This window comes from Coregonus clupeaformis, chromosome 34 (assembly GCF_020615455.1).
Source record: "Coregonus clupeaformis isolate EN_2021a chromosome 34, ASM2061545v1, whole genome shotgun sequence".
NCBI classification, from domain to species: domain Eukaryota; kingdom Metazoa; phylum Chordata; class Actinopteri; order Salmoniformes; family Salmonidae; genus Coregonus; species Coregonus clupeaformis.
In genome coordinates, this window is record NC_059225.1 from 45,305,271 (window position 1) to 45,316,594 (window position 11,324).

Below are 11,324 nucleotides of genomic sequence, written 5' to 3' on the forward strand. Positions count from 1 at the left end.
AGGGAGGGACGGACGGACGGACGGAGGGAGGGAGGGAGGGAGGGAGGGAGGGAGGGAGGAAGGGGGAGGGAGGGAGGGAGGGAGGAAGGGGGGGGGAGAGAGAGAGAGAGAGAGAGGGAGGGAGGGAGAGAGGGATAGAGGGAGGGAGGGAGCGCTATCGTTCACAGCATTAGGATCGTAACCTCAAACGCTGTCAGTTTGACTGCCATGGCTCTATCTGTGCTCATCAAGATACTCAGTAAAAAACTTGGACCGCTTCGCTGGGTGCTATACCTAGCGGGATCATTGAGTCTTCACTGTTCTCTCTCAGAAAATAGAGAGCAATCTATTGCATCTAAAGTTTGTCATTCTGTATGGGGTTGGATAGAAGCCTAAATGACCTATACCATAAATAAAAGCCATTGTCTGCATTGAGGCAAATACTTCAGCTACAAACCCACACAGTCACTAAATGGCACTCTGTTCCGCAATCAATTCTGTAATGATAGAACTCTTCCACTTGGGGAGAGTTAACATTAATCTTTGATTAGTTGGATCACATACTGCTTTTCATCTGATTTTCGTAAATGAAGTTGAATAGATGCTGCTTGGCAGATCTCCACTGTAAGATGTACTGATAGACACTTTGCATATCCTCAGGTTACCTACATGACAGACAAAAGACTTTGAAGCACTGGATAAAAATGACAGAGAGAGGTAGACATCAAAATAAGATCTCCTCTAGCTGCCTCTCCTGTATCAACAACCCTCATCACGATTCCTGAGGCTACATAAATACTGTAGATGTAGGTCTATCTGGCATCTTGTTGATGTATGCTGCCTGGCGTATACTCAAGTTGTTGACCACAGGGCAGGAATGGACACTGGATCTAATCCCGTATAGCCTCTCAATGGACAAACTTGGACTCGTCAGTATGAAGATTGCATGGTTACTGTATCTTATGACTTTCTTTTTTTCTCTCTACATGGACAAACAGTAGTATTCTAAAGTGGGTCCTTCATTATGATTATGTAGTCCCACTTCTAAGCCTGATTGGACACACTTCCCGCCAGGATGATGCAGGGTGTGAGGAGAGTGTTGTGGAGAATATCAATTTGTATTTATCCGTTCATTCCCCCCCCCCCACCCCGGATTTGGAGGTGCCTTTGCAGACTGGGACTTCGCCTGCTCACTTGCTGTTCCATTTCAGCTAAATTAATAGTTCCCAAGAAAAAATTAATTTTGTTCACCGGCGGTAATGACTACGTGATATCTGTCAATAGTCATACAGTCGTCATAATTCATCTTCAGAAGTTCTTATTCCACATCAGTGAGAGGGAGCAAAAGTCCTGATTCCACATCAGTGAGAGGGAGCAGAAGTCCTGATTCCACATCAGTGAGAGGGAGTAGAAGTCCTGATTCCACATCAGTGAGAGGGAGCAGAAGTCCTGATTCCACATCAGTGAGAGGGAACAGAAGTCCTGATTCCACATCAGTGAGAGGGAACAGAAGTCCTGATTCCACATCAGTGAGAGGGAGCAGAGGTCCTGATTCCACATCAGTGAGAGGGAGCAGAAGTCCTGATTCCACATCAGTGAGAGGGAACAGAAGTCCTGATTCCACATCAGTGAGAGGGAACAGAAGTCCTGATTCCACATCAGTGAGAGGGAGTAGAAGTCCTGATTCCACATCAGTGAGAGGGAGCAGAAGTCCTGATTCCACATCAGTGAGAGGGAGTAGAAGTCCTGATTCCACATCAGTGAGAGGGAACAGAAGTCCTGATTCCACATCAGTGAGAGGGAACAGAAGTCCTGATTCCACATCAGTGAGAGGGAGCAGAGGTCCTGATTCCACATCAGTGAGAGGGAGCAGAAGTCCTGATTCCATATCAGTGAGAGGGAACATAAGTCCTGATTCCACATCAGTGAGAGGGAACAGAAGTCCTGATTCCACATCAGTGAGAGGGAGTAGAAGTCCTGATTCCACATCAGTGAGAGGGAACAGAAGTCCTGATTCCACATTAGTGAGAGGGAACAGAAGTCCTGATTCCATATCAGTGAGAGGGAGCCCAAGGAGTAGCTCCAGACACTTCACAAGTTATCTACCACAATCTCTCCAAAAAAGTTTGATGATAGATATAGTAGCTTGAATGACTCTTTCTGAAAACCCCCAGGAATTTTTTCCACTTTGCTTCATTCTTTTCAGTATAGTGTGCCCCACATTCACTAGCTTCGGGACCTCACCTCACAAATTGCTTCAAAAGTAGGGGTGCTAATGCTATTGGGGGAATAGAGTGATTTTATGAGCCTGTCATTTTCTTGAAAGGATGGAGGATATAGTGTGCCGGCCAAACAGCTGGTGGTGCTGAGGTCTGCTTTAATGACAAACCCTGATCTAAAGAGAATCAAAACGAAAGGAAGAATCTAAAGATTTCTTTGATAAAGGATAATCACATTCTGAATCCTCTCCTCATCCCCAAACCCCTAATGTAATACACATTTTATTACTGGAACCCAGCACTGAGACACTGTGAGAGACGCCCACGAGTTTTCCCCCCTTTTCAAACTGAAACGCCATTAACAGTCTGGGTGCAGTAGTCTAAATCCTCTCTTTTTTTATCCAAAATGCCTTCCCTTTCCCCTCTGTAATAACCTGGGAGTTTCAGAGCTACAGAGAACAGCAGGGAAAATTACCCTCGCGGAGAGAAATGACCTGAATAGATGGAGGGTCTTTGTACTGTGTAATTACCATGTCATTTGGTGGAGTTGTGTCTCTGCTCAGACTTGACAGGCTGCTGGCATAATTGAGACGGGATATGAATACTGTCCACCTCTGACAGAAAGACGAGAGAAGAGCTGTTGGGAAGGAGAGGGAACAGAGAGGAGTAATGACATATCTCACTACATATAGACAGGACATGAGTTACATATCATCACACTTCAGCCCCAGGTTGAATCCTTAAAATATAAACAACATAAATATGTAATAGATTCATGACAAGTGTGTGGGTGAGTGTGTGTTGTATTGTGTGGCTGCGTGCGTGCGTGTGTGTGCGTGCGTGCACAGTCTTCGCACGTTTGTGCTGTGCATATGAGCATGCATACATGTGTGTTATTGTTTTTGCTGTGTTGACTTCACCATTAGCAGGTGAGAGAAACAAAGAGTTATCTGAAATACCCTTTTAGCCGAGGGCACAATCCAACAGCCATTATAAAAGTAATTGTTGATGGACCTAAAGCTGATTCCCACTCATTAATTTTGAACAAAAACAAGAGAAGCAGAGATGCAGAAACGCAGTACAATTTCATGATTATTCTCCTGTCACCCCATGTTCCGTAGCTGTAGTGTTCAGGCAATTGCAGCAATTCAATCACACCAGCTAACCAAAGCCACAATCATTCAAAACTAAATCAACAGCAAGGCTGCATTTCATTTCATGTTGAAAAGCGGTTTGAAAATCCACCTCTGATTACCATATCAATCATAGGACCCTGTTAGTTTTCTTTCTACTATCTAGCCTAAATTCGCTTGGGTTTGTGTTAATGGTATTGTATTCTTTGTGACGCCTCCCTTTCAACCTAGTCTTGGTTAGGGGGTGGACTACTGTCTGCTGTACATACCAAGTTATGTTCTTTACTGACATGTGAAGGAAAATACGTCTTCGGAAATGGAGAAAGCTCCGTTTTAGTTCAGCAACCTACAGTGGGGAGAACAAGTATTTGATACACTGCCGATTTTGCAGGTTTTCCTACTTACAAAGCATGTAGAGGTCTGTAATTTTTATCATAGGTACACTTCAACTGTGAGAGACGGAATATAAAACAAAAATCCAGAAAAACACATTGTATGATTTTTAAGTAATTAATTTGCATTTTATTGCATGACATAAGTATTTGATACATCAGAAAAGCATAATTTAATATTTGGTACAGAAACCTTTGTTTGCAATTACAGAGATCATACGTTTCCTGTAGGTCTTGACCAGGTTTGCACACACTGCAGCAGGGATTTTGGCCCACTCCTCCATACAGACCTTCTCCAGATCCTTCAGGTTTCGGGGCTGTCGCTGGGCAATACGGACTTTCAGCTCCCTCCAAAGATTATCTATTGGGTTCAGGTCTGGAGACTAGCTAGGCCACTCCAGGACCTTGAGATGCTTCTTACGGAGCCACTCCTTAGTTGCCCTGGCTGTGTGTTTCAGGTCATTGTCATGCTGGAAGACCCAGCCACGACCCATCTTCAATGCTCTTACTGAGGGAAGGAGGTTGTTGGCCAAAATCTTGTGATACATGGCCCCATCCATCCTCCCCTCAATACGGTGCAGTCGTCCTGTCCCCTTTGCAGAAAAGCATCCCCAAAGAATGATGTTTCCACCTCCATGCTTCACGGTTGGGATGGTGTTCTTGGGGTTGTACTCATCCTTCTTCTTCCTCCAAACACGGCGAGTGGAGTTTAGACCAAAAAGCTCTATTTTTGTCTCATCAGACCACATGACCTTCTCCCATTCCTCCTCTGGATCATCCAGATGGACATTGGCAAACTTCAGACGGGCCTGGACATGCGCTGGCTTGAGCAGGGGGACCTTGCGTGCGCTGCAGGATTTTAATCCATGACGGCGTAGTGTGTTACTAATGGTTTTCTTTGAGACTGTGGTCCCAGCTCTCTTCAGGTCATTGACCAGGTCCTGCAGTGTAGTTCTGGGCTGATCCCTCACCTTCCTCATGATCATTGATGCCCCACGAGGTGAGATCTTGCATGGAGCCCCAGACCGAGGGTGATTGACCGTCATCTTGAACGTCTTCCATTTTCTAATAATTGCGCCAACAGTTGTTGCCTTCTCACCAAGCTGCTTGCCTATTGTCATGTAGCCCATCCCAGCCTTGTGCAGGTCTACAATTTTATCCCTGATGTCCTTACACAGTTCTCTGGTCTTGGCCATTGTGGAGAGGTTGGAGTCTGTTTGTTTGAGTGTGTGGACAGGTGTCTTTTATACAGGTAACGAGTTCAAACAGGTGCAGTTAATACAGGTAATGAGTGGAGAACAGGAGGGCTTCTTAAAGAAAAACTAGCAGGTCTGTGAGAGCCGGAATTCTTACTGGTTGGTAGGTGATCAAATACTTATGTTATGCAATAAAATGCAAATTAATTACTTAAAAATCATACAATGTGATTTTCTAAAAATTACAGACCTCTACATGCTTTGTAAGTAGGAAAACCTGCAAAATCGTCAGTGTATCAAATACTTGTTCTCCCCACTGTATATGATATGATGAAAGAACTGAGCTACCACTGTGGGGAAAAAAGACTCTAACAAGAAGTTTCGCAAGCAATAACAACAATTCTAATGGCCTATTAGTATTGTTATTAGTAGTACTGTAGTACAGCATTATATCTTAGAGGCCATTATCCATTATATCTTAGAGGCCATTTTCAGTCTGCCTGTTAGTGAAGCAGTGCCTTGCCCTTGAGTGTGTGGTAGAGATACTATGTGATGAATGTGTGTCCTGTCAGTACGACAGCCAGGTGATGAGATTTACATCATTAGAGAGCCAGAGGGGAGAATGAATTAACCCAACACACACTGACTGGTCATAAATCCCTGTCTTTACAGGCCATCTACACGCCAATCACTCTAAAAATACACAGAAACAGAGACACCTATACCCAGGAGAGTCTTTTCATTTCAGAGGGACGCTGTTAATCATGTAGGTTTATGGTTTAAAACAGTTATAAGCAGACCCAATAAAGTAGTCACCAATATTGTGAGGGGAAATAACAATATAATCTATTCTACCATGGAGTTGAGAGTTTCAGTTCAAATTGACACAGCACATTAAAACGCATCTCAATTCCCATTATAACAACAGGCCAACGCTGGCTAATTCATCCCATTTAGATGCATTAGATTTACGAGCCTCTCTATTAAATAGAGTTTTATTAAGTATTTTTTTTCTGCTTTGTATGGCTGTGGAGGGGTTGCTGGTAAGCACCTGGCACCAGTTCAGCTATAGGCTGACGTAAGAGAGGCTGGATGCATAGAAATATAATTACTAGAATGGAACATTCCCATTCAAGTCAAACTGCCGTGGTCCGAAGGGCTTTAATATAACCATTCTAGATAGTATAATTCTATGCATCTAGCCTCTCTTTCACTCTGAAATGTAATTACTGGAAATAGAATTACTATAATTACCATAGTAATAGTAATTAATAGAATTACTAGAACAGACATTACCATGCAAGTCAAATTGCCATGGTCTGAGAGGGCTGTTCTAGTAATTATATTTCTATGGCTGGATGGATGCTGGAGGAGGTCCAGCAGGCAGCGTCCAACGTTGATGATGTCAGGACGATTTCAGCCAGAGGGAAAATCAATGGCTGGTCATTTGAGGTCACTGGTGTCTGTTAAACAAATTTGGCTTCTACTAGCCACATATCTGCCTCTGTCTTGCTGTACATTGTACAACAGTGTTAGCTGCTACTTTCAACTTGTTTTAACTTTAAATTTGACTTTCTCCGAACGTACGTTTCCACTTAGTTTATTGGAGGAGAGAAATTCAGATTTTACTATAATTAATCACAATATTACTACAAGGCCATGGCTAACCACATTTAGGAGTTGTTCTTCTTACCGTTATAAAGTTGACCACATATGGGCTTTTCTTACCTGTATTTTCCTTACCTCTCAACTGCCTCTTGATGAAGATGTACTGTAGTATAGAATAGTATCCTGATAATGTAACTTACCAGCAGGTTATAAAAGTATGTCCATGTAGATAAGCCTGCTGTGTAAGTTCCTTAACCTTGTGGCCATGGCTTTATCAGCAGAGTAATAACAGCAGGGAGACAGAGTAATAACAGCAGGGAGACAGAGTAATAACAGCAGGGAGACAAAGTAATACCATTAATAATGAAATCTGACTCAATATATTCTGCCGCTCCTCTTGGCATTCAACACACACTCTCCGTATGTGACACATTTTGGAATAAATTAATCATTCCAGCTGTTATTTACATTCCATATATCAGAGTTGTTTAAATTAAATTGTTCTCATAAATCTCAGTTTTAATATTGGATCCTGTCCAGTTCGGGACAGAGGCATATTTGATAACCATCTCGTCCTCTCTCTCCCTTTAACCTCACCCCTCCTCCCTCTCCTCTCTTCCTTCACCTCACACCTGTTCTCATCTCTTCATCCACCTCACCCCGCCATAACTTCAGCTTGCTGTCTGGAGGATAGCTAGCCACACTTTTGTCTTCTTTGTTTTGGTTGGCATTGCTCTAATACTCTAATTCGGCCAACATTGTATACTTGTATGCAATAGTGGCTATTTCGTTCATGAGAGGCTCTCAGGCCAACGCTGGCTTATTCATCCCATTTAGATGCATTACATTTACGAGCCTCTCTATTAAATAGAGTTTTATGAAGTATTTTTTTTCTGCTTTGTATGGCTGTGGAGGGGTTGCTGGTAAGCACCTGGCACCAGTTCAGCTATAGGCTGACGTAAGAGAGGCTGGATGCATAGAAATATAATTACTAGAACGGAACATTCCCATTCAAGTCAAACTGCCGTGGTCCGAAGGGCTTTAATATAACCATTCTAGATAGTATAATTCTATGCATCTAGCCTCTCTTACGTCATATATACTCTAATTCGGCCAACATTGTATCCTTGTATGCAATAGCGGCTATTTCGTTCATGAGAGGCTCTCTTTACAAATGCCTCCGTTGATAATGTTGGAAACTTAACACATCTAAATAACCTCAGACGGAAACACTATAAATGTAAATTGGGCCAGATGCAAATATGTTCTCTACCCTCCCGTCACCATTTAAATAAAAAAAGCGTACTCTGTCTTTTTCTTAATTGGAAAAGAGATCATGGCTTGTGCTGCTTCTATTAAATTGGTTGGAATCAAAAGAAAGGCTGGGGTGGTGGTGGTGGTGGAGAACATGAAAGAGACTCCCAAAGCAGAGAGCACCTTTATTTCTTCTTCTTCTGCTGCTGCTGGAGATGTAGAGACCCTGTTTCCTGCTCTAGACAGGTAGACTTAGGATGCAGCGGCCATCCATTCAACGTTATATTGTGAGCATTATGAAATATACTGGAATTATATTGTGGAGTGGAGTTCCTAAGGGAACAATCTGCATCTTCATCTGCATCTAGTTTAAGCAGCAAGTAAACCTTGTTCTTAATATGTGCAATTAAAACGTCTTAAAATGTTTAACAATCCTTTCATCCTTATGAGGGATAAAGAGTTGAAGACGATAATTGGATCCTCTTATGATGATTTCATTGTCTCTTTGATTTTCAAGTTGCCCATTCTGTTTTCACTAGGTTTATTTGCTGCATTTGATATAATTTTGTACACAGACCACATCACACAACTGACTCAGACGATGTGAAATGACTAACAAAGCCAACGGCAGGCCGATGATGTGTTCTGATAAGAGGTGCACCTCACAGGCATATCACTGCTTGCCAATACCGCTCCTCCACTGGGCTGAATCTTTCCAAGACCTGGAGGTCTGGCGTGGACCTCCAGCTAGCCTCCAGCTATCCCATGTCACCACAGCACAGACAGGTAATTAGAGACAACAGCCTCTTTTCGGTCTGTGGATGTCAGAGGCAGGAAGAGCTGTGGCTGAGTGAAGCCAAGACTGAGGAAGGGAGGGATGGTTGGGAGGGAGGGAGGGTTGGGAGGGAGGGAGGGAGGTAGGAAGGAAGGAGGAAGGAAGGAAGGAAGGAAGGAAGGAAGGAAGGAAGGAAGGAAGGAAGGAAGGAAGGAAGGAAGGAAGGAAGGAAGGAAGGAAGGAAGGAAGGAAGGAAGGAAGGAAGGAAGGATGGTTGGGAGGGAGGGAGGGAGGGTTGGGAGGGAGGGAGGGTTGGGAGGGTTGGGAGGGAGGGAGGGAGGGAGGGAGGGTTGGGAGGGATGGGAGGGAGGGTTGGGAGGGTTGGGAGGGAGGGAGGGAGGGTTGGGAGGGATGGGAGGGAGGGTTGGGAGGGAGGGAGGGTTGGGAGGGATGGGAGGGAGGGAGGGAGGGAGGGAGGGCGAGAAGGAAGGAGGGACAGCTAGCCTGCCCGTCTTTCCAAACACCATTTCATCCTCCTTCATTTGGCAATTATTTATTAAAGTGCAGCTGCTCTTGAGAATGTCACTTGGGGTAAAGCTTTGGTGACTGGAGCGTGTGCATGTGTGCGTAATAATAATAATAATTTGTCCTATTTCACATGTGGAAATGTTTTTTTTATTTGCATATCCCAACTCTCCCTGAGACACCCTCGGAGAGTGGGAACTTTTTTTTGTTGGGTGGGCCGGTCAACATTGACACACACAAAATATCTTTATATACAAATAAAAAAATGAAAAAGGTTACATTTGCGCAATTTCTCTGTTATACTCATATATACTGAGCCTTTGGCTCGTCAGATGAGCTGGCCCGGTTTTCTGATAGGCTGAGCTGAGATCACGCAAACTCAGACTCAAAGTCAAACATAGCATCAGCAAAGAGACCCGCGATCATGGATTGTAACAAAAAAAAAAAAGAAAGGGTGCCTATAAACGTAGAAAGAACACATTCTACATTGTCACCTCACGCAAAACTTTTTTAAAGTGGCTAAAACCATGATTTGGTGAAACACTGCAATACCTTCATGATTCCTGTAATGAAAGTGTCTTCCCTGTGCCCGTGCCCTTGCTGGGGCCTGCTGCTGCAATGAGCGAGCCACTCTCCTCTCCCCACATGCGATCAACAGAAAAATGCTTTCTGATCGTATAACATTTCAAAAGGCAATTGAGGGAAAAACACAGCTTTGGAAGCTTCGTCCTCTAGTCCCTGTCAAAGAGAGGATGTTCTCATCTTTCTGTAGGTATAATTTGTATTTCTCAACTCTTATTATTGATCTCAATAGCAAGTATTTTACAACCAAGATATTTGATATGGCTTTGATATATGGAGCGGCGCATGTGTGAAATGTGCACTGGCCATTGCGAGGGTATAGGCCTTCTGGTCTCATGGGTAGTAGCATACAACTAGTCAATGTGTTTTGCGTTCCACTTCCTCAGTTGTTGAACCCCAAATGAATTTGCCTATGATATTAGTTAGTGCACATAAAGATGTATGTAATTAATCTCGATTGAACAGAAAATACATTTAGGAAATTCTGGAGTCTATAGTCTAATTATCAAACCAAAATCCATGACAATTAATCATGCAGTCATGCTTTTACGTGTTAGATTAAACAACTTATTTCTTGAATACGTCAGTAGTTTATTTATTATACTTCTTAATAAAGCACAATGAATTAGTTTATAAGATGATTTTGGTCCGACCAAATCATGGGCTGGTGCCACCAACTGTAAAAGTTAGTTGCAGTGGCACCATTGACACCAGGGGAAAATGTTAGTCTGGAGCCCTGTAATAGGAAGGCCAATGTCACAGGAAGGCCAAAAAGATCATCAAGGACATCAACCACCCGAGCCACGGCCTGTTCACCCCGCTATCATCAAGAAGGCGAGGTCAGTGCAGGTGAATCAAATCTGGGACCGAGAGACTGAAAAACAGCTTCTATAACCATCACTAGCCGGCCTCTACTCAGTACCCTGCCCTGAAGTTAGTCACTAGCTGGCTATCAACCGGTTACTCAACCCTGCACCTTAGAGGCTGCTGCCCTATTTACTGTACATAGACATGGAATCACTGGTCACTTTAATAATGTTTACATACTGTTCTACTCATTTAATATGTTTATACTGTATTCTAGCCAATACCATCCTATTCAACTATTGCTGTATATACAGTGGGGAGAACAAGTATTTGATACACTGCCGATTTTGCAGGTTTTCCTACTTACAAAGCATGTAGAGGTCTGTAATTTTTTATCATAGGTACACTTCAACTGTGAGAGACGGAATCTAAAAATCCAGAAAATCACATTGTATGATTTTTAAGTAATTAATTTGCATTTTATTGCATGACATAAGTATTTGATACATCAGAAAAGCAGAACTTAATATTTGGTACAGAAACCTTTATTTGCAATTACAGAGATCATACGTTTCCTGTAGGTCTTGACCAGGTTTGCACACACTGCAGCAGGGATTTTGGCCCACTCCTCCATACAGACCTTCTCCAGATTCTTCAGGTTTCGGGGCTGTTGCTGGGCAATACGGACTTTCAGCTCCCTCCAAAGATTTTCTATTGGGTTCAGGTCTGGAGACTGGCTAGGCCACTCCAGGACCTTGAGATGCTCTTACGGAGCCACTCCTTAGTTGCCCTGGCTGTGTGTTTCGGGTCGTTGTCATGCTGGAAGACCCTGCCACGACCCATCTTCAATGCTC